General features: G+C 40.6%; 2 non-coding genes across 2 annotated transcripts; one reads left to right on the top strand and one right to left on the bottom strand.

Moving 5' to 3' along the window:
- Positions 1–594: 594 nt before the first annotated feature.
- trnaw-cca (transfer RNA tryptophan (anticodon CCA)) lies at positions 595–666 on the top strand. The gene has a single exon. It is a non-coding gene; the product is annotated as a tRNA-Trp (tRNA).
- A 358-nt stretch (positions 667–1,024) lies between these two features.
- trnaa-agc (transfer RNA alanine (anticodon AGC)) lies at positions 1,025–1,096 on the bottom strand. Its single transcript has one exon. It is a non-coding gene; the product is annotated as a tRNA-Ala (tRNA).
- Between the last annotated feature and the right edge of the window lie 790 nt (positions 1,097–1,886).

The raw sequence follows: 1,886 nt of genomic DNA, 5'->3' as shown, positions 1-1,886 counted from the left end.
TATATTTACTATACTGTGTATATATATACACAGTATAGTAAATATATACATGCCACTCAATAAAGGGTAAAGACACTGCATAAACACCAGGCAAGTCGTCATAACATGCAGTGCCCTTAGCCCTACAGTAATAGGTCCACGACATATCTACACAAATCCATATTATAACAAAACACTCATGTCAAACTCAACATTTAGGCCCTTAGGGTAAAGAGAGTCCAATGAGTGTATCCAAAAGAGCTCCCTTCCACATAATATTCTGTCAATGTCACCTCCTCTTGGCAACTGTACATGCTCAATTCCCTGGAAACGGAGGGGAGAGATGGGATGAGACAAAGCATTAAAATGGCTGGGAACTGGATAGTTAGGATCAGCACGTCTGGTGGAACTTTTATGTTCACTAATTCTCTGCTTCAGACTACGTATAGTTTTGCCTACATACACCATGTTGCAGGGGCATTTGAGCATGTAAATCACATGTTTAGTGTTACATGTAATGAAACCTCTCACCGGGTAACTTTTTCCAGACCTGGGATGTTTAGTCAAAAGATTTTTTACAAATTAAACAACTTCAGAAATGAAAAGGTCTGAGACGGCTCTGTGGTGCAATGGTAGCGGGTCTGACTCCAGATCAGAAGGTTATGTGTTCAACTCACATCAGGGTCAAGATGAAGTTTCAGTTTTGTTTTATCCATCCTCACGAGTTCACCAACCAGACTAACTTTAGCTGCAACAGAAAACTTTGATATGTAACTTGTTCAACTCTGAACCATCACCTGCCTTGATGAAAGGAGGAACAAAATTAATTTAAAAAAAATAATTTCCTTTGTTCATCAGGAGACGCAAGGCAAATTTATTTGTCTACACATTCCATGTACAATTCAAAATGTTCAAGTTGATGGTTGTGGCAGCAAGTCCAATTCATCTTCTGAGTTTGTACAACTCTGAACATAATTCATCCTTTATATAACAATTACTGTTACTGTTCTCTTCCTTACTGTATGAGGTGTAATGACACATTCAATGGAGATGCCGGGGATTGAACCCGGGGCCTCATACATGCTAAGCATGCGCTCTACCACTGAGCTACATCCCCTTCTATGGGGGTTCCTGAGATCAGGCAGGCCAGGATAATACACAAGTATTTAGGATTTTTATTTCACAGAACAAATCACTGATTATTTTATTGCAGTGATAAGTAATTTTAAACACAAACTGTCTGTGTGTCTGTGTTCTTGCAGTTTACTGTTTATTGAAAAAGTTGATCTTGAGAAAAGAGGATTAATTTCTAGATAACCGTAGAAAGGGCAATTCATGGATGATTGACATTGTGCCTTACCTTCCGTATTGTGGTTATACTTTACATGTCGGAGGGCCTGTTAAGACAGGAAGTTGTAAGAATAGAATGACGAAAACAGAGAGCATCCACGTTCACTAAGAGCAGGAATACTGTTGACAAAGTACTCTGCTATAAATAAGCAAGCACGTGAGAAATACTACCAGAACCAGAACTGAGAGATAAATAATCTTTCAGGCATCTCAAGCCATCTGAGTTTAGAGGTTCTGCTGGGATTTGAACCAGGATCTTCTGTTTACTAGACAGGTGCTTTGACCAACTAAGCCACAGGGCCTCCATGAAGACCCTGTTGAAATAAGCAGGTAGTTACAGCTCTGAAGCAGCTTCATGCCACCTCACTGTGCTACGTTTAGAGCACTAACCTCTGCAACTTCTGTGTACAGAGCAGAATGGATCAGCAGTCCATCAACTTAACCTCTCAGTTACGTTGTCTCCATGGTGATTCCTCCTACCAGAAACAACTGGGACCAAACATATGAACATAACCTGCTGTGAGGCCAGTTGGACACAGGGGCTGCCATGCCAGTGC

Source organism: Cololabis saira, chromosome 23 (assembly GCF_033807715.1).
Source record: "Cololabis saira isolate AMF1-May2022 chromosome 23, fColSai1.1, whole genome shotgun sequence".
NCBI lineage: Eukaryota > Metazoa > Chordata > Actinopteri > Beloniformes > Belonidae > Cololabis > Cololabis saira.
Note: the sequence above shows the minus strand (reverse complement) of the source record. Positions and strands in the feature narration are given on the sequence as shown.